The following is a 27,980-nucleotide window of genomic DNA, read 5'->3' as shown; positions in this document are numbered from 1 at the left end:
CAGTGACCACCTTCAGAAGCTGAGGTAGCCAGGAACCCTACAGACAGGATGCCTATGGACGTCCACCAAGCAGGGAATTCAGGACTGCCAAGGAGAGAATGACGTCCCACCGAATAGTTTTTTTTTTTTTTGGCAGACAGGATTTTGTTGGTGTCAATGGAACCAGGGCTTCCCAGCCAGTCTCCCACACCGGTACTTCCTAGGCCTGAAGCCACATAGCGTCTGCGACCAACCGATGGCAGGCATAACACGTTCAGCATGGCCATTGACCATTGGAGAGCCCTGGAGTGGAACAGGCCCCATGGAGTCGCCGGTAAGCACGATGTCATAGTGCCCAGCAGGGATATAGCGCGTCTCGGAAACATGTTGGGATGGTAGAGTGCCCCCAGGGCCCATTCAGACACCCTGAGAATCCACTCTGCTGGGAAAAAAAGGTATAACCTCGGGAAGAACTGCGTGGAGGCGGATACGTTCTCCGCATCTTCTAGCTGTATACCAAAAGGAGCAGATCGTCACATGTCCCTGAACATAAATCAAGCTCGGGGTGCAGGCATACCGGACAGCCTTTCAACCACAATGCCATTCTGGCCACAGTAGACAGACAATCCCGCACAACAGGCTCCCAGCCCGACAGCAGCGGCAGACAACTCTGCAAGAATGCCGCTGTTCCCTGCAGCAGTGGCAACGGAGAAGAGATATGTCTATCGAGGAGTGTTATCCTTCAGCTGAGCTACAATAGGTCGTAGCCAGATCCTGAAACACACAGGCCGTTACTGACGTTTCCCACAAGTGCGTAAGACCACCATCTACTTCTTTGTGAAGGGCGCCATACACCTCTTCTAGAGGATCGCGAACTGCCGCACCAATTCTTGGGGCGCGTTCCCATAATGCGTCATTTTTTTTTTTTTCATGGGTATCAAAGGACCAAGGGGACCTGCCTAAATTGAGGAGGAGAGTTCCTTGTGTGACTGCGTCCACTTTTCCAGAACAAGTGCAACTATATAAACGGTTGCAGGGAAGGGTCGCTTCCCTCCCCCCGCAACATCCTCAAGGGACCATGAAAGATTTTTATGACATGTTGCACTTATCGAAGGTTTTAATCAGCCATTCAGAGCACCTAACCCATAAGAGCTATCTGAGAACTGAACAAAAATGCCCAGTACATTTGTCCTTGCATCCTTCCCTCACTTAGTTTGCCAGCGTCGTCTGCTCCACCAGACCAATGCTCAGAAGTTCACAGACTTATCTCAAGTATCGAACCACCTTTTAAAGGCACCGGACCTGCTATTCGCGTAGCAGTGGAGGTTAGCATGGCGAGCGTGTACACAGGATCGGGCATACGGGAGCGTGTGCACACAGGGCATGGAGAGCGAGCGCCGCAACTGCCAGCAACCAGCCCCCTCTGTTAGTGACAGCTGTCAATACCGATCAGTCCCTGTGCACATGCCATTCTGTAGGAATGGACTGACAAAGGGATATAGGTGCCAACCGTGGAGGCTGCCGCTGGGTACTACAAAGGAAGATCCGCATGTTAGAACGACTGCTATGATCCATATGAAGCGATGGCCGAGAGGACCACCGCAGTGCAGAGTAGGTTACAGTACACAAGACGAGGTGCGAACAACAAGGGTGTATTTATTAACAGGCGGGGAAAGATGTGGAGAAGGCAGGTTCAGGCACGGGGTATACAGTGGCAAAACGCGATTTAACAACACTTTTGTATTCTCTAGCTGGTCCGCTCAATAGCACGGTGCTCCAGCTATTACAGGTTCAAGAAACACAAAAACAGTCAGGTGCAATGCTACTCTACACGTAACCTCTCTGGCCTCTGCTAAACGGGCCACACGGATGCCGTGTTCTACCTACTGAAGCCTACTTTAGCCCCTAGTATGTGCACAATATTCAACTCACAGTGATGCTGGGGACGTGGATACAGTCCCGGGGGCCCCCAATAACAGTCTCATCCGGAGGTGCGCACTTCTCCTGGGCCGGGGTAAGGAGATCAAAATCTTCTTCTTGCTTCAGATTCCTCGCTTGTTCCCTGTTATCTGCAAGTCTCTCTCTCGATTCAGAAGAAAAACTCCAATCCTCCGAGACACACAGGCTGTGTGTTCCTTCACACGCTTCTAAAAGCAAAACAGAAACTCACACTTCTCTTCTTACACTCGAGCTGTCCATTAGCACACTTTCTGCAGGGGGAGCAGAACATTCCATTACCCCTCAACACGGGGAGGTTTCTGTCTCTTAAAGTGGCAGCGTGTTTCTTATTGTCCATAGCAGTAGCACCCCCCAATATGCCTCCCCACTTAATGATGGTCGTCCTCGGCCATCACAGCTTCGAGCCCACTGTGTTTTGAAGGAAGGTTCAAACCTGTAGAGGAGACAACAATGGCAGTACAGCAGACCTAGTACATTGTTCAACATATCGGATTGGTGGAACCCCTGCAGTAGACCTCTGAGATCTTCTAAGATCTTGACTATCAGGCCCGGCTTGACTAGCTTCCGGCGGAACACTTGCTGTGGGAGCTGCAGTGGAATCTTGGCTGGTCTCTTCTTCCCGTGGCGGTAGTGGCTCATCCATGGGATCTCCGTTTCCGGAAGGCTGAGGATCCCCCCCTGCATCGGGGGCTGTCCACCAGTCATCATCCACTTCACACACAGATGACGTATGTTCAGGGAGTGGGGCAGAGACTGCTGGAGATCTTAGCGTAGAAAGAGCTTCAGACTGGCATGGTCGCAACATATTTCTGTGTAGTACTCTAGGGCCGGACGCTCCATTCTCAATTTGCACCTTGTAGACCGGGCCGTCAGCATACACCCATTCGATTACTCTGTAGGGTTGAATTTCCCATCTTTCACTCAGTTTACCCTTGGGGCGTTTCTCTCTGACTAACACTCGATCTCCAGGTTGAAGCGGTATCTCTTGAATCGGTTTAGGGCTCATATGTTCTTTCTTCTGTAGCTGTTGACAAGCCAACCGACGTATCGTCTGTAATCGTTGTCGATGTTCTTTCACCCACGAAGTGACAGTTCGTTCCATGAAATCCTCTGGCTGCTCCAAATTCAGCTCGATGATTTCTCGCCCAACTCTTCCAAACAGCAGTAGATATGGGGTGTAACCTGTAGTGGAGTGAACTCGGTTATTGTAGGCCCAGACCAGTTCTGCCAGGTAATCCGGCCAACATGCCTTCTTATCTTCCTCTAATGTTCTCAGCATTTGAAGTAGAGTTCGGTTGAAGCGTTCACATGCTCCATTGCCTTGGAGATGGTAAGGTGTAGTCCGAGATCGCTCGATGTCATACATACGACATAATTCCTCCATCACCTTGCCTTAAAAACATGCACCTTGATCGGAGTGGATCCGCTTCGGGCATCCATACACCCGGATGAAGTCTTGGCAGATGGCCCGTGCCGCCGACTCAGCAGTCTGATCTCTAGTCGGGGTGACTACAGCGAACTTGGAGAAATGGTCAGTCATAACCAAACAGTATTGTAGTCCCCGAGTGGAGTGTCCCACGAGGAGATAATCAATCATCAACAGTTCTAGCGGTTCTTTGGTCTGTATGGTCTGAACGGGTGCCCTTTGTTCGGTGCTTTTAACGACGTCGCATACTCGACATTGCCGGCAAACCTCTTCCACCACAGACTCCAACCTGGGGCAGTACATGTACTGCTGTAACCATTGGTAGGTCTTTGCAGGTCCAAAGTGAGCGCCAAACTCGTGAGCTTCCTTAGCTACCTCTTGAGCCATTTTTCCAGGGATGACCACCTGCCATCTTGCTTCTATATCTTTTGGCTGTTGTCTCTTACGATATAACACTGATCCTCGAACTTCCAGTCTATCCCACTGGTGTAAGACACTCTTCATCTCGGCGTCCAGGTTAGCCCTTTCTTGTTTGTCTGGCTTCTGCTTCTCAGTTACCCAGTGTTTCATCTGTTGCAGCCCTTCGTCTGCATCTTGAGCACGTCCCCATTCTTCATTGGTTCTCCCCAGGGACCGGGGCAGTGTGCAAGCCTGCCTACTCAACTGGGACGCAACCACCGAGGGCCCAAACTTGCTAAAGTCTGGCGTTTCTTCCTCCTCTAATCGTTCATCGAGATCCCCCACTGGGGTCTCCAACGTCACTCTTGACAGCCCATCCGCGTTTTCGGTAGCAGGGCGATAACAGATGGTAAAGTCAAACTTTGCAAGGCGAGCCACCCACCGTTGTTCCAAGGCTCCCAATTTGGTATTCTCAAGGTGGGCCAGAGGATTATTGTCTGTCCGGACCTGGATCTTGGTTCCTGTCAGGAAGCCAGCAAATTTCTCTGTCATGGCCCACACTAGGGCCAGGAGCTCTAGTCGAAAGGAGCTGTAATTGTGGGGGTTTCTTTCGCTGTCCCGCAGGGACCTACTGGCATAGCCAATGACTCGCTCATGTCCATTTTGCATCTGAGACAATACGGCACCGAGTCCATGAAGGCTACCATCTGTGTACAGCAGGAATGGTCGGTCGAAGTATGCATAGGCCAGGATCGGGGCATTCTTCAAAGCCTGAAAAGCCTCATCTTGTCTTTGAGCCCAAGAGATGCCCTGGTTCTTCGACACTCCGGCGGTCCCCCTCAGCAGCTCGTTCAAAGGACCCGCCACCTTTGTGAAGTCTTTGACGAACCGGCGGTAATACCCGGCGAGTCCAAGAAATGCCTTGAGTTCCCTCACCGTTCGAGGGACTGGCCACTTCTGAATGGCCGCTACCTTTTCTGCGGAGGGTAGGACTCCATCTTGTGACACTGTGTGGCCCAGGTACTTGATCTCTCTCTTGAAGAGGTAGCATTTTTTGGGCTTCACCTTCAGGTTATGAGCCTGCAGTCTCCCGAGTACCTGTCCAAGCCGGTCAAGGTGTTCTTTGAACGTGGCCGAGAACACGATGATGTCATCCAGATAGATCAGGGTCGCTTCAAAATTTAGGTCTCCCAAGCACTTTTCCATCAGCCGTTGAAACGTGCCCGGAGCATTGGAGAGTCCGAAGGGCATCCGGTTAAACTCAAACAATCCCATCGGGAGGATGAATGCGGTCTTGGCTTTGTCTTTTTCCGCCACAGGTACTTGCCAGTACCCGCTTGCTAAATCCAAGGTGGAGAAGTACTTGGCCTTCCCCAAGGCCGTCAAGGATTCTTCGATTCGTGGTAATGGGTACGAGTCACGAACGGTACAAGCGTTGAGTTTTCTGTAGTCTACACAGAACCGGATGGTTCCATCCTTTTTCTTGACGAGTACCACCGGGGCCGCCCAAGGGCTCTGGCTGCCCTGCACTATTCCTGAATCCAGCATCTGCTTCAGTAACGTCTTTACCTCTTGGTACATCTTGGGAGGGATCTGTCGGTACCGTTCTCGAATCGGGCGAGCTTCCCCGGTCGGTATCTCATGCATGATGGCTTCAGTGCAGCCGAAATCTTCAGCGTGGCGAGCGAATGCGGCCTGGTTCTCCCACAGCATAGCTTCTACTGCTTGCACACGCTCAGGGCCCAGCGAATTCACATCCACTTCCATCTGATCGAGGATGGCCTTTCCACTCCACTGTGGGGATGGCATCTCTTTGGCCCTCGCAGAGACTGCTAGGGTCCACCCCACCCCTTCTATCGGCGATAAGGATAACTCTTTATGACTCATTCCCTCGCCTTTATGTACGTACACCAGGGCCAGATCCGTCCCTCGAGGCAAGGTGGCCTCACCGGGGCCCACATTCAAGGCTCTGATAGGGACGCGTCCTTGTTGGACCACAGCTACCGTACGAGCTATCATAACTTCTTGGTCCACTCTTCCGGTTGCTACAGGCTGAACAATCACTTCTATCCCATCGAGATTGCGATAGGTTCCCACTGGGAGGTGTAATATACTTTCTCGGCTGGGAGGCAAGATTATAGGTTCCTTCCCAGGAGCCCTGATGACCCCTACCGTCTGATGAGATGGCACACTCTTCTGCGTCCCACAGACGCGGATCAGCCGTTGAAGTGCTTCCTGTATAGGCTTATGTGTAGTAGCTTGCTTCCAGTATCCAGGTCCCCGTTTGGTGAACATAATCTGATCTAATTCACGTAGGACATTCATCCCCAATATTACAGGTACATCTTCGTTGATGGGCTTGGGGACTAGTAGGATCCCTTTTTCCCCACTTCTTGCCCACAGATTCGAACATTCATCCACACAACTCCTGTGACCGGGATCGGTTGTTGATTAGCAGCAATCACCCGGATCAGGGTCTCTTTCTCTGGCCTGGCCAGTGTCTGGAAATGTTGATTGAAATATGCTTCTGGCATCGTCGTCACTTGTGACCCAGTATCTATCAAGCAATTCACTGGGACACTCTCGAATTCAGCACGTAGGATGGGACAACCAGCGATCAAATGTTCGTTATGATACGGAGCGGCCTCCCTTCTCACCTCCCCCGCAGAGTGCCGCACTACTGCGGGGGTTGGTAGTTTAACGATGGCTTCCGTTGGCTTTGAGTGTTATTCCGGCACCCCCTGGCAATATGCCCCCGATCTCCACATCCCCAGCAGTGGATGTCTCCTCCTCGCTGGGGAATACCTCGTGCCTCTGGTAGCTGACGAGAGGAAGCCTGCAGCCTCCAGTCCCCCATTGGTAGAGCCGAGGAATTATTGCGTGAGTATGAAGGGCCAGGTTGGAAGGAGGAGGATGCAGCTGGGTAGGGATGTTCACCAGACAAGTCCCTCATTCTTTGCTCCATCTGGGTCAGCTTCTCCTGTACGTTGAGAACGGATTTCTGTAAATCTTGCACCACCTGGACCAGTCCCACCTGGCAGTTTGGGTCCACTCTGGAGGTGGCGGTTTGGACGCGCACCACTCCAGATGCGTAACTTTCTTCTTTACTTCGGGCTACTGCTTCTGCTAGGATTTGACGAAAAGTAAGAGCCGGATTCGCTCGGACCCGTTCTGCCAGGGCTTGCTGCAAGGATACGCTATGCAATCCCAGAATAAACTGTTCCCGGAGTATCCGGTCGGTAGAGCCTATGCCGCCGAGTCCATCTGACTCCTTTCTCTGGACCTCCGCTAACACTTCTTGTAGTGCTGTTGCATACTTAGAGATCCCTTCTTCTTCCCGCTGCAGCCGCGAAAAAAATTTGACGCAAAGATGTCCCGCGCTAGCAATCTCGCCATAGATCTCTTCCAAGAATCCAACTAACTCTTTCAAGGTACTATGGGTGGGTTCTGGTTGTAGACAGACGTTTCTACGGGCTTCTCCCTCTAGGGCAGTCAAAGCGATGTCCACCTCAAGCTCTGGGCCGATGTTATACACTTTCAGGGTGCTCTGCAGCCGGGACACCCAGTCGCACAGTGCCATGTTATTGCCATCGAATTTTGGTAGCACACTAAATATGGTACCCAATGGAAGTGTCCTTGCAAGGGTTCCACCATTGCCCACAGCACCCCCATTAATATTAGCAATCCCGCCGTTGCTGTCTGCTGCCTCCATCTTGGTGACCGTACCCTGCTCGCAGCGCCACTTGAAGCGATGGCCGCGAGGACCACCGCAGTGCAGGGTAGGTTACAGTACACAAGACGAGGTGCGAACAACAAGGGTGTATTTATTAACAGGCGGGGAAAGATGTGGAGAAGGCAGGTTCAGGCACGGGGTATACAGTGGCAAAACCTGATTTAACAACACTTTTGTATTCTCTAGCTGGTCCGCTCAATAGCACGGCGCTCCAACTATTACAGGTTCAAGAAACACAAAAAACAGTCAGGTACAATGCTACTCTACCCGTAACCTCTCTGGCCTCTGCTAAACGGGCCGCACGGATGCCGTGTTCTCCCTACTGAAGCCTACTTTAGCCCCTAGAATGTGCACAATATTCAACTCACAGTGATGCTGGGGACGTGGATCCAGTCCCGGGGGCCCCCCAACAATAGTCTCATCCGGAGGTGCGCACGTCTCCTGGGCCGGGGTAAGGAGATCAAAATCTTCTTCTTGCTTCAGATTCCTCGCTTGTTCCCTGTTATCTGCAAGTCTCTCTCTCGATTCAGAAGAAAAACTCCAATCCTCCGAGACGCACCGGCTGTGTGTTCCTTCACACGCATCAAACAGGAAAACAGAAACTCACTTCTCTTCTTACACTCGGGCTGTCCATTAGCACACTTTCTGCAGGGGGAGCAGAACATTCCATTACCCCTCAACACGGGGAGGTTTCTGTCTCTTAAAGTGGCAGCGTGTTTCTTATTGTCCATAGCAGTAGCACCCCCCAATACATACCATGATGTAGACACCTCGTTAACTCTCATGCCGCTATTCAAGACCGAAGCGGAAACCGCGCCATAGACGCCCCACACTAGGGGTCTTCAACACTAGGCCCATAGGCCATATTGGCTCACCACACAGAGGACACTCCTTATGGTGCTTTAGGAGGCACTGAAAGAGGGGAAACCACAAGGGACCTAAGGGTAAGGCGACATTCACGAAGATCACTCACCCACCATAGGAGAGCAAGGGTACCGGATCTGGAGGCTTCAACAGACATCCACAGGCCCGCAGAGGATGTGGAGCCGCAAGAGGATTTGCCCTTCTGGCTGCCGTGGCCGGGACGACCAGTGTCACGAGAGCGGTGACGGTTCGTACGGTAATGCTGCCGGCGCTCCGGAGAGTGCTGCCGCCATTCTGAATCCCTCCTGGTATGTAGGCACAAGCACCCGTGCTGCCGTCCTTGAAACGGCGATCCTCCGCCTTCCGGTCCCATAGGGTGCCTCCCCCCGCTTCCGCGCGCCCAGCGGTGTCCAGACGGTGGGTGGCATCGCCACTACGGCGCCCTGAAACACCGCCGCAGCAGACGCATGGGCGCCGCCATCTTCTTCCGGTGACGTCACGCAAGCATGCTTCCGTTACCCTGCATGCCTTGAGTGCATCCCAGAGCGCGCCGCATCCAAAAGTCCTGGCTAGCAGAGGAGCGCAAGGGGGGAGGACGGAGTGGCGGTCCAGACCCCCAGGAGGGCCCTGCCGCACACCCCCGCACGGACACCAAGGCCCCTAAGGGCTGGTGGACGGCGCTTCCAGCCCCGAAGAACGGCGACACAGGACTCACCCTGCTTTTCCAGACACCGGACGGGGCTGGGTAAATACAGCTTCTGCTAACTTCTGTCTTCAAACCGCCGTAGTTCAGAACAAGGTCTCCCATCAAGGACAGGAAACCAACTGACGAAGGGGAGAAGTACCGCCCTTTTATTCAGAATGGTTTCCTGTCCTTGCTGGGCGGATCCCTCTCTCACGTGGTGCTGTCATGGGTGAGGGGAAAATGGGTGATATACAGAAACAGCTGAAGTTTTCTCTGCAAAACCTCTATAAACTGATGGATTTAGAGAGATGAATGGACATAAATCATTGAAAGAAGGGAGGGGAACGTTACAGGGGACACCCCCTGAGCTCAGAACTTGCAGCTCCACAAGCAGGCAGTGCAGGAATAACACAACCTCACTTAGCAGCTTTGGCTCAGGAACCCTCACTATGATGTGGGAGCACAGAAGCATTTTAGCCACTAATACCCAAGGGGCATTACTATCCAATAGGAAGAGATCAATATTATAAATCCCTTAAACTGGGGCTTTGATCCAGATTTAACTTCAACTTGTATCTCTAATACAATGTCATGGGGTATGTACAGATGGAATAGGGGCTCCTAGGCTCACCCTAAGACTGGGGCCCCTGCACTGTCCCTTATCTGGAAGATAGGCTCGATGGTAGACAGGTTCGAACTCCCAGCGTGACCCTGTCTCTTGTATGAGTCCTGATACTACTCCTCCTACCCATGTAGTGGGCCAGAAACCCAGTAATCAAAATCACACAAATAATCACAAAGAAGGGTAAACGAAAAACCATGCACACTGCACTGAGAGACAAAGGAGGGACAATATGTGAACTGGGGAGTAAAGCAAAAGGGGTAGGAAGTAACTGGAGAACTCACACACCACGCAGAAGCGCAACTTGTAGATCACCATAGAACAGAATGAACACAGGAACTGAGGAAGCAGAAGCTATATCCGGCACTCAGCCCCAGGAGCCAGAACTATATAAAGGGTGCAAGCAGCTGAGGATAGTAATGAGCTGCCTGAGCTCCCAGCAGATAATCACACGCCAGCAGGCATTAACTCCTGCTGTACTGGAGAGCAGCACAGCCAGAACCAGCCAACACCCATGATGAGCTGTGCAACTAAGGGATCCCAAACTGCAGTGTGAACAGAGTCTGACACTGCCATGACACCCAGTGAGTGCAACACTGAACACTGCACAACATACAAGGTATATATTCACAAGGGAGAAGAAGACACAATTCACTGAGAAAAGTGATGGGAACGTTACAGAGGACACCCCCTGAGCTCTGAACTTGCAGCTCCACAAGCAGACAATGCAGGAATAACACAACCTCCCTTAGCCGCTTTGGTTCGGGGACCTGCACTGTGATTATCATATGCAGTTTACCTTATTGATACCTGATTGGGCTTCATGATTATAAATGGCGCATGGAGGGGGGAACTCGGATTTAACCTCTTGTTTAGCTAATTTAACGATCGTTGGATTTATTCAGATGCAGTATAGCGGAATGTAGCCATGTTCTTATGGCTGTTACAATAGAGAAAACTGCAGAAATAGAAAGTGCATATAACCCCTCGTCCTCAGTGTCTGCACCCGGCTTCATCGCACCATCCTCCGTGTGTCTGCACCCGGCTTCATCGCACCATCCTCTGTGTGTCTGCACCCGGCTTCATCGCACCGTCCTCCGTGTGTCTGTACCCGGCTTCATTGCACCGTCCTCCGTGTGTTTGTACCCGGCTTCATCGCACCGTCCTCCGTGTGCCTGTACCCGGCCTCATCGCACCGTCCTCCGTGTGTCTGTACCCGGCTTCATCGCACCGTCCTCCGTGTGTCTGTACCCGGCTTCATCGCACCGTCCTCCGTGTGTCTGTACCCGGCTTCATCGCACCGTCCTCCGTGTGTCTGTACCCGGCTTCATCGCACCGTCCTCCGTGTGTCTGTACCCGGCTTCATCGCACCGTCCTCCGTCTAGCAATATTTTCTTAGAACTATCTATAAATCCACAATTTACCGATCATGAAAAAGAAATATTCCTATCCCACCGTGAATTCCGCGGATCCGATCCTGCTCTCATTGTTATCAGGGGTCTCCGAGGACGGCCAAGATAGAAATGTGTAATTTTAAGACAGCGATTTTCTGTGCCTGCGAGCGCGCGTCTACAATATAAAGTAATGATACAAGAAGTAATGAAACATGAATGCAAATCCAGTTACGTGCAGATGTCAGGACCATATCGCGCCTGCGGATACGCCGTATATTACTAATCTGGAGGTTTATGTAATAAATCGCAATCACACAAATATTCCAGAAGCTTCAAAATTGGATTCATTGTTTTGTGGCTGTAAATACTTTATTTTGTATAAATTCATAACGAGACTCATCAGAGAAACGTAAGTGTAGCTCATATTCATAGTCGGTTTTTGCAGCACTGAAGAGTGAACCCGTCCCCAGGGTGCGGCCATTAGTGTAGACAGGTCTATGGGGATCAGGGCACGTCCATCGCCCCTCAGCAAAAAGGAAACAACAACGAGACCCTCCACAATCCTAACATTGCCGCATGTTCCTGTCATGGTAACTCATCAGCACCCCACATTGCACAAAGGCCAATGAGAGCTGGTCTGTATACACATCAACAAGGGGGTACATTGAAATGATGTGGCCCCATAGAAAAAGTCTTACTTGTGACCCCCCAACTACTAAAAAAAATATGCTTGGCTCATATGTGCAGTCACATATTGAAGGGAATTATTACTGGAAGAGGCTCAGGATAGGGAAAATTATACAAGAAAGGGAACCAGGATAGAGGACACTATACCAGGAAGGGGATCATTATAGCAGAAAAGTGCTCCAGGATGGCAACATTATTACAGGAAGGGGCCAGGATGGGAACATTATTATAGGAAGGGGCCTAGAATGGAGGACATTATTATAGGAAGGGGGCTGTACCAGAGGAAATTATTAATGACAAGGCCCAGAACAGGGAACATTATTACCAGAAGGGGCCAGGATGGGGGACGTTATTACAGGAAAGGGGCCAGGATGGAGGACATTATTAATGAAAGGAGCCAGGATGGTGGTCATTATTACATGAGGGCAAACAAATATGTCTTTATAGAATTTAGAATGCTTCTTGGCCCATACATCTGATCAGCGTGTAGGTGGGGGCTCAGATTCAAATTTTGCATCAAGGCCCGTGGGACTCTAGTTATGCTACTGGTGCCGATCCAGTCGCATCACAGTAATGCAGACACATCCACACTGCACCCTATATGTGTGCATCTTATGAAGTGGAGGGAGCACACCTGAGAACCTGCACAGGCACCAGGGTGGGATTCAGCCAGTTCTCTCTGGTTTGGTGGAGCCAGTTTTTAAAAATTACCACTAGATCCCTGAACCGGCAAGAAGTGGTGCCCCAATCTGGTTCTAAAAACCGGGGGTCCTTGGTTCCAAACAAAACATGCGTCCTTGGGTGCACAGTCAATTATATTGTTATATGTAACGTATAACAAAATACCTGTGTTTTCTGTTGTTTGATTGACTTTTTTTATTTTATTCTTTGTGAAATGAGAAGAATAAAAAAATGTCAATTTTGTTATTGTTTTTTTAACTTTTTTTGTTGATTTCACTGTACAGATTAAAAAGCTTGACTAGTTTGTAGCTGGATCCGGGATCAGTTGCGGCTTTACACGCAGCAGACTGGCTCTGAGTGCAGTTTTATTATGTCAACAACTGAATGTGTTTGCAACATTGTTTCATCTTTAACCCTGAATAGACACGGTTCCCTGAATCCTCTGCAGGATCAGAGGCTCGTCTCACTATTTCCACTGATTGACCCACCGTAGCCATGAAGCATGACTGACGGCATCTACATACTGGAATTAAACCTGAAGCCTTTCTATACATATGGAAATGATATTAATCTAATAACTTCAGGCCATAGTGAAATATCACTGCACGGAGTCATGTTCTGGAACACGGGGACGTGTAATGACTCCTTCTGGCCCCATGTAAATGTCTTAATGCTGATGGATGGTTGGATATTGATAGCATTACTATACACGGATATTCGCTAAACTAAGATGGATAGATCAGCAGCAGCAGCCTCCTGGCAGCCGTATTACATCCCAAACTACAGCTATTAGCACAGCCCGTAAGGTGATGTGGAAGTATTTAGTACTGGGAAGAGGTGACCACAGGGTCCCCATATAGGAGCCTCGAGCCTTGTGAGATCCAAAAAAGACCCGACCATCACTATGGAAAATGTTGTTTTTCTGCTCAGGTGTCGGAGGCTTCAAGGTTTTGTCTCATCTTCAAATATAGGTAAAATTACAAAGTGCTTGTACATTCTGTGTCACTGTCCAGTTGTGCACAGTTTGTCACGAACATTCGGGGGAGTCACTCAGATATCCCGCAGCTGTTCGCTGATTTGTCACAGACAGGCTACTCTCTAGCGCCCCTCTTGTCTGCAGGCCACTTTTGGTACTGCAGGACAATGCATAAAATGAGGCTGCTGAACTAATAATGCCAAATTTTGGAGGTCTCACAGCAAGGGTAAATGTATATATCACTGATTCCCGCTAAAGGAATATATATATACCTCGGTACCCTTAATGATAGCACTCCAATAATTCTAGGCAATAATAATTACGCTGCCACCACCCAGCTTTTCGGGATAGCTGGGGACCCATTTCAGATAGCATAAGGCCCTTCAGGTTCTTTGGATTCGTATATAGAGCATGAGGAAAGAAACTATTAAACTTTATATATTTAATCCGAAAATAGGCAGTGTTTAAAAAATATGCAAGAATTTACAAAAGGGAACAATACAAATATAGTATAGACAGTTACATAAAAAAAAAGGTATAAACGTGAACCCTACTAAACTTGTGCCATAGAAGTGACGTCTGAATTTAGGGAGGGAAGGTCTCCAAGAGAAGAAGATGGTAGAGAGACGGCCAGCATCACCACTTACTGATGCCCTCAATTCTTTTAAACAAAGTGCTTGTAGCAACTTTACAACTTTACTTTACTACTAAAAATCTTCTTAGTTCTCAAGAATTGGCGGGATTATTCAGTTTTATAGTTTACTTTTGATAGTTTACAGTCAATCAGTGGTGACCTGGCTCCTATCCAAGGACTGCAGCTCTTACACACTCTTTCCTATATATCTTGTAATTATTGCTCTGAAGCTGGCTGAATTACAGATCCGGGCAGCACTTTTTCGATGCTGCAGATGCAAAGCTACTGTCGTGATGACTCTGGAATAGCGAGGAACTGGGGTGTATAGGCTATCCTTCAAGCTAGGGGGTCCTATGCTATCCCTATTCTCAGGGATACTCCTGATGGTGGAGATTCCTGAGTCTCCTTTCTGGCCCTGCTCCTGATCAGGTAGGGACAGACGGGACAGGAGTGAGATGAAACCTCACAGATAAACACAGACAAGAAAAAAAACAAAGCTCACATAGCACGCACATACAAAGGTAAAGACAATAAAAGATTAAGGAGAAAAACAAGAGCAGGAGGGAAGCTGCTAAACTCCAGGGGTAAACCTCCACAACCGCAAAGAGCACAATTAAGCACAACTTTATTCAGAAAGTCTGGAACAGCACACCTCACAGACCAACATAGACAAACTATAGTTGGCATGGGTGGAAGGATTCAACCAGCATAAATAGGAGAGGAGCAGATGGCCCTGCTCCTGACCAGTCTGATCTGTTTACCCCCTCCCCCAAGGGAGGGACAGGACAGGAGTGTAATGAAAATCAAAGAAAAAGAAAGATAAGGGAAAACCAAAACTCTGTCCCAGGAGGAAAAACAAGAGTTAGAAGGAAGCTACAAAACAACAGCTGTAAACGTTCACAACCACAGCAAGCAAATAGCACAATCTACACCAGAGAATCAGGAACATCACACCTCACAGACCAACATAGATACTATAGCTGGCATCGGTAGATGGGTTCAACCAGCATAAATAGGAGGAGAGCAGATGTGATTGGCCTCCCCATAACATGTGATCAAAGGAACCTAACAAGCAGACCAGCAGAAATTAACTCTTACTAGCCTGCCTATGAATCAGCACACAGCAGGGCGACGCCTGAGTCTGCCTGTGTTGATCCCAGACACCAGAGATACCATCGGAAAGAGTCTGAATCTGCAATCTGAACAGAGCCCGATACCACCATGTCAGTTGGTGAAGTTTGTGCACAATTCAGGAAAGATTTTTACATTATGAAAGCTTCTGGTGCACGGGCCGCCAAAAAAAATGAACCAAATAGCCAATAAAACATTGTCCATTTAAGAGGGTTTGTCTTCTGCAGGAACGCACCACCTCACAAGCTGTCTGCTCCTGGTGGGCAGAATAGTTCTGTAGATTGACAGGTCGGTTCAGCATTATTGTGCCCTCTTCAGTGCAGTATCAGGGACAGTTGTACTGAGGCTAGTCAGATAGGAAGCTGAGAGGGTGCTCCTGTGGTCCCGACAGGTCATGAGCAGCGCTTACCAACTCCATTAGAAAGACCTTGTAAATGCTGCTCATGTTTGGCCACTGCTGCCAGACTTCAAATGTGACTTACAACCTAGGCAATGAGCAGAAAACGTAATAAAATATCCCTATGTTCTTGACATCAGATAGGATTTAAATTGCAAAGTTACTTTTTTACAGGTATTTTGCAATTTCAATTTTATGCATTAAATGTTATTCCCCCAATGACGTTATTTTCTACAAAGCACGGTAAACATAGACATATTGTTAATATATAGACTACGTCCAACATGGAGGTTTCTTTATTGAACAGTTCTATCTTTTTTCATCTCATTCTGCCCTTCTGTGCATTTAGCTTTATATAGCAGAATGGGCAGTCCTATTCTTATCTGCTAAAACTACATGTCCCAGCAGCACTTGCTTCTCCTCAGTGCTACAGGCCCCTCTTCCTCTCCTGCGATCCTGACTGAGCCCACATCTTTGAGTTACCATGAGTCTTAGCTAAGTGTAAAGTTTACCTTATTTTCCTGTGCGCTCTCTGCTCCTCTACAGTATTCAGCATGGCAGATTATATCTGCTACCATCTACATCAGCATACCTGCTGTGTGGTTCTACATCATTAGTTGGTTATAGCAGAACTCAACTGTTCTGCACTCCTCCAAAATGACAATGCATAGCTTTCTTTGTTGCCTGCTGCTGACAGATCAGTTTTGTGAAACTGAAAATGCTGCTCTGCTGATGCATGAGGCAGAAGATAATCCTCTCTTATGTGCATGAATGGAGCAGCATTTGCAGATTCACATAACTGATCTTTTAGTCTGAGGCAAAAATCACAACTCAACTAGTCTCTTCCTCTCTGCACAGAGCCCCATCCTACATTATATCATCTCAACCCTTTTTACATAGTCCAGTCCTGCAAAATATCTCTCCCTCTCAGCTCCTCTATACAGTGCCCTCTCCTGCAGTATATCTCCTCTCAGCTCCTCTATATATAGCCCCTTCCTGCAGTATATATCTCCTTTTAGCTCCTCTATACAGTGCCCCCTCCTGCAGTATATCTCTCATCTATACACAGCCCCCTTCTGCAGTATATCTCTCCTCTCAGCTCCTGTATGCAGAGCCCCCTCCTGCACTATATCTCTCCTCTCAACTCCTCTATACAGAGCCCCCACCTGTAGTATATCTCTGTTCGCAGCTCCTCTATACATTGCACTCTCCTGCACTATATCTCTCCTCTCAGATCCTCTATACAGAGCCCTCTCCTGCACTATATCTCTCCTCCCAGCTTCTCTATACAGAACCCTCTCCTGCAGTATATCTCTCTTCTCATCTCCTCTACACAGAGCCCCCTCCTGCAGTATATCTCTCTTCTCATCTCCTCTATACAGAGCCCCCTCCTGCAGTATATCTCTCATCTCAGCTCCTCTATACAGAGCCCCCTCCTGCAGTATATCTCTCATCTCAGCTCCTCTACACAGAACCCCCTCCTGCAGTATATCTCTCTTCTCATCTCCTCTATACAGAGCCCCTTCCTGCAGTATATCTCTCCTCTCAGCTCCTCTATCCCTCCTGCACTATATCTCTCCTCTAAGCTTCTCTATACAGAGCCCCTTCCTGCAGTATATTTCTCCTCTCAGCTTCTCTATACAGTGCCCCCTCCTGCAGTATATCTCTCCTCTCAGTTGCTGTATGCAGAGCCCCCTCCTGCAGTATATCTCTCCTCTCAGCTGCTGTATGCAGAGCCCCCTTCTGCAGTATATATCTCCTCTCAGCTCCTCTATACAGAGCCCTTCCCTGCAGTATGTCTCTCCTCTCAGCTCCTCTATACAGAGCCCTCTCCTGCAGTATGTCTCTCCTCTCAGCTCCTCTATACAGAGCCCTCTCCTGCAGTATCTCTCTCCTCTCAGCTCCTCTATACAGAGCCCTCTCATGCAGTATATCTCTCCTCTCAGCTCCTCTATGCAGAGCCCCCCCTGTAGTGTATCTCTAATCTCAGCTCCTCTATATAGAGCCCCCTCCTCTCAGCTCCTCTATACACAGCCCTCTCTTGCAGTATATCTCTCCTCTCAGCTCCTCTATACAGAGCACCCTCCTGCAGTATATCTCTCCTCTCAGCTCCTCTATACACAGCCCTCTCTTGCAGTATATCTCTCCTCTCAGCTGCTGTATGCAGAGCCCCCTTCTGCAGTATATCTCTCCTCTCAGCTCCTCTACACAGAGCCCTCTCCTGCAGTATATATCTCTCCTCTCAGCTCCTCTATACACAGCCCTCTCTTGCAGTATAGCTCTCCTCTCAGCTCCTCTACACAGAGCCCTCTCCTGCAGTATATATCTCTCCTCTCAGATCCTCTATACAGAGCCCCCTCCTGCAGTATATCTCTCCTCTCAGCTCCTCTACACAGAGCCCCCTCCTGCAGTATATCTCTCCTCTCAGCTCCTCTACACAGAGCCCTCTCCTGCACTATATCTCTCCTCTCAGCTGCTGTATGCAGAGCCCCCTTCTGCAGTATATCTCTCCTCTCAGCTCCTCTACACAGAGCCCTCTCCTGCAGTATATATCTCTCCTCTCAGCTCCTCTATACACAGCCCTCTCTTGCAGTATATCTCTCCTCTCAGCTCCTCTACACAGAGCCCCCTCCTGCAGTATATCTCTCCTCTCAGCTCCTCTACACAGAGCCCTCTCCTGCACTATATCTCTCCTCTCAGCTGCTGTATGCAGAGCCCCCTACTGCAGTATATCTCTCCTCTCAGCTCCTCTATACACAGCCCTCTCTTGCAGTATATCTCTCCTCTCAGTTGCTGTATGCAGAGCCCCCTCCTGCAGTATATCTCTCCTCTCAGCTGCTGTATGCAGAGCCCCCTTCTGCAGTATATCTCTCCTCTCAGCTCCTCTATACACAGCCCTCTCTTGCAGTATATCTCTCCTCTCAGCTCCTCTACACAGAGCCCCCTTCTGCAGTATATCTCTCCTCTCAGCTCCTCTATACACAGCCCTCTCTTGCAGTATATCTCTCCTCTCAGGCACTTGCATATAGCCCTTAAATTCTGACAAAATTAACTTTCCCCTCTTTGTGGCTTTGAAAAGTTACTTGGAAAAACAATTTCCTTTTGACCTATAGCCAAATATACCCATGACAAATAAATGAGAATATCTTCAGTAACTTGTAATCTAAGATAATGAATGCAGAACTGATACAAATGCATCCTTAGTGCAACGCTGATAACCAACGTAACTTCAGGCGAGGGATATTTTGTTATCTCAGCAAATATTCAAATAATGATGCAAATGAGCCTGGAACACAGCAAAGCTTAATTAGCTGCCTTTGGCACTGAAGGCCATGTAAATGTATGAATATGGATGGAAAACGGCAAAATAACAATCTGCATGCCATTTATCTTCAGGTCACATATTCCAGAACTCGGTTCTTATAGATTGTATTATCAGATACTCAGTATCCCAGAATCTCCCCAGTTTAACTTCATTTGGAGTCGTTTAGACGGACGATGTATTTAATGGCGGCTTTTGAAGCTGCAGATTGGCATTGATAAAGTAGAGTATTGATAGTGACTACGAATCCGTGCAAAAGAAGATAAAGACTTGCTGAAATAACGCAGTGAAAGGCTATGTGCGCACAGTGCGTTTTTCGCGGCGTTTTTGCGCGTTTTTCGGGTGCGTTTTTGGCCTCAAAACTGCAGGACTTTGCTTCCCCAGCAAAGTCTATGAGTTTTCATTTTTGCTGTCCGCACACATCTGTTTTTTTTACCTGCGTTTTTGAGTTAAAAAAAAAAAATGGACATGTCAGTTCTTTCCTGCGTTTTTCTGCGTTTTCCCCCCATGCAATGTATTGGCAAAACGCAGCAAAACGCAGAGATCAAAAACGCAGCAAAACGCAGCGTTTTTTGATGCGTTTTTTCGACGCAGGTGCGTTTTTGTGCGTTTTTAGAGGCCAAAAACGCACAAAAACGCAGCGTCAAAAATACGCAGTGTGCGAACCTAGCCAAATATTCACAAAACAAAAGAATGGATAATAGTTTTTTTGCACCTAAGTCCACAGAGATGTCTCAAGCATGAATGATTGATGGAACCTCCGGTGACTTTCTCCTGAGCTCATATTTATTGATCGATTAATAAATTCACCCATACACCAGCTTCTTTACATCTTATCTTCAATGACCAGGTATTGTCTTCTATGTTCAGGAAGATGCCGCGCTCTTGCTTATTGACCTCTTGCTTGCTGGAGCGATCCTGCGCTCTTGAAGATTTAGTTTTCACACTGCGCGCTCTCCAGTGCTGGAGCTCTGAAGTTAGACATAACCAGTTTCAAAGCATTGATGGCAAGATCTAAAACAAAGAACTTACAAGCATGTGCCAAGTGCCTTGGAAACTTGCCTGTGATAGTCTGCAGCGGTGGCCAGTAACCAAAGCAACCAAACACCCCCTATTCTTGAGAATGGAGAGGATTTTTAATGCGAGGTAAATTGAAAAGTTCATTGTTTTTACCAGCACTGTGCAATTTTATCCACTAAGATCATGGAAGATAAAGGTGGCTTTAGCGACTGCAGATTGGTACTGAGTACACCAGCTTATCTCACTAACTTGGTGCCAATTCAGAATTGTGAAAAAAATATATTTTTTCGGTGCTTCCTGCCTTTACTACATTAGATAATAAAGGGGAAATTGATAAAAACTTAAAAATCTTGCAGATTGTTGTCCCAAACTCACACTTGCCCTTTCAGCTAGTTTGTGTAGATCACTTAAAGGTGCAGTCACACATAACGAGATCGTAAACGAGATCGCTACTACGTCACACTTCCTGGATCGTTGCTGAGTCGTTGTTGAAATCGCATGTTGGGTGTCACACATAACGACTTTATGAACGAGCATGCGTCCTGTATAACGATCTTGCAAATCGTCGGGTCCCTGTCACACAGCACCTATGTTAACGATTCCGATCCCATTAGGGGCGTAGTGAAATGCAGTGAGCCACGTAGGCGTGCATTTGCATCGCCTTTTCCATACCCCCTCCGCTTTCATTGGTGGCCAATACTGCGTTCTGATTGGGCGGCCGGGCGGGCGTCGCCTTTTCCACACCCTTCGCTCTGATTGGTGACCAGTACTGCATTCTGATTGGGCAGGCAGGGGGCGTATCTAGCGGTTAAATAAACTACAAGCTATTGTTCTCAGCGCCAACCAATCAGTGCAGAAGGGGCGTGGAAACGGGGATGCAACTACACGCCTTCGTGCATCTCATCTAGGTCGTCAATGAAATCGTTAGTAGGGTGTCAAACATACAGATTCATTCAGCCCAGCAGGACTCCAACGAGCCAAAAATGGCCCAAGCTGTTCGGCATCGATCAGCGATTTCGCAGCAGGGGGTGAATCATTGGTACGTGTCAAACGTGACGAGATCGCTATTAAAGTCGTTCTTGCGTCACAGAAACTGTGATCTAGTAACGATCTCGTTCACGATCTCGTTATGTGTGAAGTGGCCTTAAAGGGTTAATCAATTGTGTCCTGCAGGAACAGCGCTATAAAGTGCTCTGCAAATACAGAGAAAGTTCTATAAAGTGCAAGCTGTGTATCATTTATATACTGGTTAAACAGTGATTGTCTTACGTTAATTGATACATACATGAGAATATAAACAAATTTATAGACTGATGTATAACATCCAAGTCGTTAATATGTCTAATAATTAATTCAGAATTTATAAAAATGTATCGTAAATAACAAGCAAATAAAACTATGTAATAAACCTCTTCAAACCATGTGAATTACCTTAATATGGACACAATATAGATGGGGTGTTACTGTATATATATATATGTATATATATATATATATATATATATGTATATATACACTGCTCAAAAAAATAAAGGGAACACTTAAACAAGTATTTAGTATCTTGGTGCTCCCTTTATTTTTTGAGCAGTAGATATACAGTATATGTATATTTATATATATATATATATATATATATATATATTCATAACCAAAAGTGTTGCCACCGTATCAATTGTTCCAGAGGATGCAGTACCCCACCCAGGAAATTTTTGCAATTGCACCTGTTTTGTTATGCACATGTTTATTTTCTTTGTGTTTATTGGAACAACACAAAAAAAAACAGCGGGAGAAAAAGGCAAATTGAACAAAATGTCACACAAAAAGCCCATATATGGGCCGGACAAAATTGTTGACCCAAAATTGTGGGTAAGGCTAGGTTCACATTTCCGCTAAAATGTATCAGTCTTAATCCGCTGCTATGGGAAACAACGGAATCCGTTTAGCGGATTCCGTTGTGTCCCATAGACTTGCATTAGTGGCGGATTGCGACTGATGACCCTGCGTTGCGTCCGCTGCGTCGCGGTCCGTCGTTTTTTGACTGACCGCTGGGCGGGGTGCAACGCAGAATGTAACGTTTTTCTGGCCGTCAAAATTGACGCAGCGCGCAGGAATCCGCCACAGTCCGTCACGCTTGTAATGTATGTCTATGGTGCTGGATTCCGTCATGCTCTACTGAGCATGCCCAGCAGGTTTGGCACACCCACTGGGCTGTCCCAAACACAAACGGATCATGACTGATCCGTCAAAAAACGGACGCACAGCGGATGAAATGGACGCAACGGATCAGTTTTTTCACAGGATTCCTGTGAAAGGAATCCTGTGAAAAACACATCCGTTGCATCAGTTGAGAACTTAAAAACGACTGATCCGTTGCTGACGGACCTGACTGATTTAAAGCAACGGAAATGTGAACTTAGGTTAGTTTCACACTTGCGTTCAGCGCATTCCGTCACTATGGAGAATAGCGCAGTCTGTTAATGCACTGCGCTATTCTCCATAGACTTGTATGGACGACGCACTGCATTGCGTTGTGTGACGCATGTAACGGATGCGTTGCATCCACTGGACAACGCAGCGTCGTTATTTTGACGCTGCGTCGGGCGGATGGAACGCTGCATGTAACGTTTTTCTGCGCTTGGCGGAGTGTCAAAAAACCGCAATCTGCAGGAATCCGTTAGGCGTCCGTTGTTTTTATAATGGATGCCTATGGTGGCGGATTCCGTTAGAATGCGTCATTTGACGGATTCCGTTAACGCAGCTGTCTTTACACACCTGCGCATGCCCAGATGTGTAAAGTCAAGAAAAAAAACTACAACGGACTGCGTTATTTTGTACGATCTGTAGCATGCGTTGTGCCACTATATGCAACGCATCCGTTACATGCGTCACACAACGCAATGCTACGGATCCCGTCCAACGCAAGTGTGAAACTAGCCTTAGCCTTAACTACAGTCATGGCCAAAAGTTTTGAGAATGACACCACAATGCTATTTTCACATGATCTGTTGCCCTCTGGTTTTTATTTGTGTTTGTCTGGTGTTTACATCACATACAGAAATATAATTGCAATCATATTATGAGACCAAAAGGTTCTATTGACATTAGAATGAGTTAATGCAGCGAGTCAATATTTGCAGTGTTGCCCCTTCTTCTTCAGGACCTCTGCAATTCTCCCTGGCAGCTCTCAATCATCTTCTGGAGCAAATCCTGACTGATCGCGGTCCATTCTTGCATAAGCAATGCTTGCATTTTGCCAGAATTTGTTGGTTTTTGTTTGTCCACCCGTCTCTTGATGATTGCCCACAAGTTCTCAATGGGATTAAGATCTGGGGAGTTTCCAGGCCATGGACCCAAAATCTCTCTGTTTTGTTCCATGAGCCATTTAGTGATCACCTTTGCTTTATGGCAAGGTGCTCCATCATGCTGGAAAAGGCATTGTTGGGCGCCAAACTGCTCTTGGACGATTGGGAGAAGTTGCTCTTGGAGGACATTCTGGTACCATTCTTTATTCATGGCTGTGTTTTTAGGCCAGACTGTGAGTGGTGCGATTCCCTTGGCTGAGAAGCAACCCCACACATGAATGGTTTCCGGATGCTTAACAGTTGGCATGAGACAAGACTGGTGCTAGCGCTCACCTCTTCTTCTTCTAAGAAGCTGTTTTCCAGATGTCCCAAACAATCGAAAAGGGGATTCATCTAAGAAAATGACTTTCCCCCAGTCCTCAGCAGTCACTCCCTGCACCTTCTGCAGAATATCAGTCGCTCCCTGATGTTTTTTCTGGAGAGAAGTGGCTTCTTTGCTGCCCTCCTTGAAACCAGGCGTTGCTCCAGCAGCCTCCGCCTCACAGTGCGTGCAGAAGCCTCACACCAGCCTGCTGCCATTGCTGCGCTAGCTCGGTACTGCTGGTAGTCCCATCCCGCAGCTGAAACAGATCCTGGCATTTCTTGGGTGCTGGTCCTTCTTGGGTGCCCTGGAGCCTTTTTGGCAACAATGGAAGCTCTCTCCTTGAAGTTCTTGATGATGCGATAGATTGGTGGCTGAGCTGCAATCTTTGTAGCTGCGATACTCTTCCCTGTTAGGCCATTTTTGTGCAGAGCAATGATGGCTGCACGTGTTTCCTTAGAGATAACCATGGTTAACTGAAGAGAAACAATGATACCAAGCACCAGCCTCCTTTTAACCCCTTCAGCCCCCAGCCTGTTTTCACCTTAAAGACCCGGCCATTTTTTGCAATTCTGACAAGTGTCACTTTGACAGGTTATAACTCTGGAACACTTCAACGGATCCTGGCGATTCTGAGATTGTTTTTTCGTGACATATTGTACTTCATGTCAGTGGTAAATTTAGGCCGATATGTTTTGCGTTTATTTGTGAAAATTTCGGAAATTTAGCGAAAATTTTGAAAATTTTGCAATTTTCAAAATTTGAAATTTTATGCCAGTAAATCTGAGAGATATGTCACACAAAAAAGTTACTAAATAACATTTCCCACATGTCTACTTTACACCAGAGCAATTTTTGAAAAAAAAAAAATTCCGTTAGGAAGTTAGAAGGGTTCAAAGTTCATCACCAATTTCTCATTTTTCCAACAAAATTTACAAAAAAAAATTGTTTAGGTACCACATCACATTTGGAGTGATTTGAGAAACCTAGGCGACAGAAAATACCCAAAAGTGACCCAATTCTAAAATCTGCACCCCTCACTCTGCTCAAAACCACATCCAAGAAGTTTATTAACCCTTTAGGAGCTTCACAGCAACCAAAGCAATGTAGACGAAAAAATGAAAATTTTACTTTTTTAACACAAAAATGTTACTTTAGCCATAAAAAATAGTATTTTCACAAGGGTATCAGGAAAAATGCATCATAAAATATATCGTGCATTTTCTCCTGAGTACGCAGATACCCCATATGTGGTGGTAATCAAATGTTTGGGCACACAGCAGGACTCGGAAGGCAAGGAGCGCCATTTGAATTTTTGAGTGCAAAATTAGCTGCACTCATTAGCGGACGCCATGTCGGGTTTGAAGACTCCCCGAGGTGCCTAAACAATGGAGCTCCCCCACAAATGACCCCATTTTGGAAACTAGAGCCCTCAAATATTTTTTCTAGATGTTTGATGTGCACTTTGAACCCCTGGGGGCTTCACAGAAGTTTATAACGTTGAGCCGTGAAAAGAAAAAAAAAAATTTTTACCACAAAACTGTTGCTTCAACCAGGTAGCTTTTTTATCACAAGGGTATCAGGAAAAAATGCACCATAAAATGTATGGTGCATTTTCTCCTGAGTACGCAGATACCCCATATGTGGTGGAAATCAAATGTTTGGGCGCACGGCAGGACTCGGAAGGCAAGGAGCGCCATTTCACAGCAAAATTGGTTGGAATTATTAGCGGACGCCATGTTTCATTTGGAGACCCCCCTGAAGTGCCTAAACAATGGAGCTCCCCCACAATTGACCCCATTTTGGAAACTAGACCCCTCATGGAATTTATCTAGCTGTTTAGTGAGCACTTTGAGCCCCTGGAGGCTTCACAAACGTTTGTAATGTTCAGCTGTGAAAATATTTTATTCTTTTTTTTACCACAAAATTGTTTTTTCAAACAGGTAGCTTTTTTTTCCACAAGGGTATCAGAAAAAAATGCACCATAAAATGTATTGTGCAATTTCTCCTGAGTACGACGATACCTCATATGTGGTGGAAATCAATTGTTTGGGCGTACGGCGGGGCTCAGAAGAGAAGGAGCGCCATTTCACAGTAAAATTGATTGGAATTATTAGCAGACGCCATGTTTCATTTGGAGACCCCCTGAGGTGCCTAAACAATGGAGCTCCCCCACATGTGATCCCATTTTGGAAACTAGACCCCCCCCATACAAAAAAAATTAGTTTGGCGAAATAAAAAATACAGACATCAGTAAAAAAAAAAAAAAAAAGCGCCTGCCACTAAGACCAGTGCCAAACGTGAGAGCAATGCACGAGTCTCGCATCGCATCATCCACTGCAGTCTGGAAGCGAGCAACTGCGCTGGATAATGCAATGCGAGAGGGCGGGGCGGCAGATGAGAAAGGGCGCAGCAGATGGAAGATGGGAAAGGGCGCAGCGGATGGAGGAGCGGCAGAGGATGGGAAAGGGCGCAGCGGATGGATGATGGGAAATGGCGCAGCGGATGGATGGGAAATGGCGCAGCGGATGGAGGAGCGGCAGAGGATGGGAAAGGGCGCAGAGGATGGATGATGGGAAATGGCGCAGCGGATGGATGGGAAATGGCGCAGCGGATGGAGGAGCGGCAGAGGATGGGGGGGGGTGAGATGGGGATACCTACCTTACAGGATGGATCTAGGCAGCAGGATCACAGCAGACAGAAGAGGCAGCAGATGAAGGAGGCAACAGATCGAGGAGGGTGAGAGGGGGCAGTAGATGGAAAATGGGAGAGAGCAGGCAGCAGATCGGGGAGGGGGGCAGAGTCTGATGCGAGAGAGAGATGGCACATGTAGGGGAAGGGAGGGGGGCTTGCAGCACATGTAGGGGGAGGGAGGGGGGCTTGCAGCACATGTAGGGGGAGGGAGGGGGGCTTGCAGCACATGTAGGGGGAGGGAGGGGGGCTTGCAGCACATGTAGGGGGAGGGTGGCTGGCTTGCAGCACATGTAGGGGGAGGGTGGCTTGCAGCACATGTGCTGCAAGCCAGCCACCCTCCCCCCACATGTGCTGCAAGCCAGCCACCCTCCCCCCACATGTGCTGCAAGCCAGCCACCCTCCCCCCACATGTGCTGCAAGCCAGCCACCCTCCCCCCACATGTGCTGCAAGCCAGCCACCCTCCCCCCACATGTGCTGCAAGCCAGCCACCCTCCCCCCACATGGGGGGAGGGTGGCTTGCAGAACATGGAGGGATAGGTGGTGTGGCGATGGAGAAGGGGCAGCCGATGAAGGAGGCGGCGGCGGCCGCCGCCGCCGATCGGGGGCAGCAGCGGCTGAAAAAGGTGGGTGCGACGGCGGCGGGGACAGTGGCGAGCATGGCGGCGGGGACGGCGGTGGATCGGGAGCGGCGGCGGGGACAGCGGTGGAGCGGGAGCATGGCGGCGGAGACAGCGGTGCAGCGGGAGCATGGCGGCGGGGACGGCGGTGGATCGGGAGCGGCGGCGGGGACAGCGGTGGAGCGGGAGCATGGCGGCGGAGACAGCGGTGCAGCGGGAGCATGGCGGCGGGGACGGCGGTGGATCGGGAGCGACGGCGGGGACAGCGGTGCAGCGGGAGCATGGCGGCGGAGACAGCGGTGCAGCGGGAGCATGGCGGCGGGGACGGCGGTGGATCGGGAGCGGCGGCGGGGACAGCGGTGCAGCGGGAGCATGGCGGCGGAGACAGCGGTGCAGCGGGAGCATGGCGGCGGGGACGGCGGTGGATCGGGAGCGGCGGCGGGGACAGCGGTGCAGCGGGAGCATGGCGGCGGAGACAGCGGTGCAGCGGGAGCATGGCGGCGGGGACGGCGGTGGATCGGGAGCGGCGGCGGGGACAGCGGTGGAGCGGGAGCATGGCGGCGGAGACAGCGGTGCAGCGGGAGCATGGCGGCGGGGACGGCGGTGGATCGGGAGCGGCGGCGGGGACAGCGGTGCAGCGGGAGCATGGCGGCGGAGACAGCGGTGCAGCGGGAGCATGGCGGCGGGGACGGCGGTGGATCGGGAGCGGCGGCGGGGACAGCGGTGCAGCGGGAGCATGGCGGCGGAGACAGCGGTGCAGCGGGAGCATGGCGGCGGGGACGGCGGTGGATCGGGAGCGGCGGCGGGGACAGCGGTGGAGCGGGAGCATGGCGGCGGAGACAGCGGTGCAGCGGGAGCATGGCGGCGGGGACAGCGGTGCAGCGGGAGCATGGCGGCGGGGAAAGCAGTGCATCGGGAGCATGGCGGCGGGGACAGCGGTGAAGCGGCAGCAGCGGCGGGGCGATCGGAGACAGCGGCAGTGAAGCGGGAGCAGCGGCGGGGACAGCGGTGAAGCGGGAGCAGCGGTGGGGCGATCGGGGACAGGGGCGAGCGGCGGGGCGATCGGGGACAGGGGCGGGCGGCGGGGACAACAACT

Source organism: Anomaloglossus baeobatrachus, chromosome 5, assembly GCF_048569485.1.
Source record: "Anomaloglossus baeobatrachus isolate aAnoBae1 chromosome 5, aAnoBae1.hap1, whole genome shotgun sequence".
Lineage (NCBI taxonomy): Eukaryota > Metazoa > Chordata > Amphibia > Anura > Aromobatidae > Anomaloglossus > Anomaloglossus baeobatrachus.
This window is presented reverse-complemented; position numbering follows the sequence as displayed.